Here is a 546-nt window from a genome sequence, read left to right as displayed (position 1 = left end):
GCACAAGATTTTCTTATGTATTGATGTTTTTCCATAATTATGTACATTTCAACGTAAAGTGTTTCATCTGAAGAGGACCAGATTTGGTGGTCGAAACTAGTAATGTAATTAACATCTGTTTTTTTTAATCGTTACATTTATGTAAATTTTATAAGTTCATGTATATGTTAGAATATATGTATTAATTTGTTGTTAATTTTCTTTTCGTTTGACTCTTACAATGCCATTTCCACGTTTATAATGTTTTTAAAGAAAGAGTCCTTTATTTGTTCTATTTTTTTTATTTACATTATTTATTCTATATAACAATATATTAATGTAAAAAAGCAAGTAATAAATACATGCATAATTTTTATTACGAGAGAATTATTCAAAATAAGAGCAACATAATTCTATTAATTTGAAAACAAATAATTGAAGAATTAAAGGACTCTTTTATATAACAATAATTAATACGTTAAAAATGGCGAATAAGAGTCAAATTACAATTTAAATTCTGAATCTAATAACAATGTACTACCCGCGTTGTTATAGCCCGCGGTTTGA

The sequence above is a fragment of the Cyphomyrmex costatus genome, unplaced genomic scaffold, assembly GCF_001594065.2.
Source record: "Cyphomyrmex costatus isolate MS0001 unplaced genomic scaffold, Ccosl1.0 scaffold971, whole genome shotgun sequence".
Classification (NCBI taxonomy): Eukaryota; Metazoa; Arthropoda; class Insecta; order Hymenoptera; family Formicidae; genus Cyphomyrmex; species Cyphomyrmex costatus.
The sequence above is the reverse complement of the archived record's forward strand: the minus strand, read 5'-3'. Positions refer to the sequence as shown.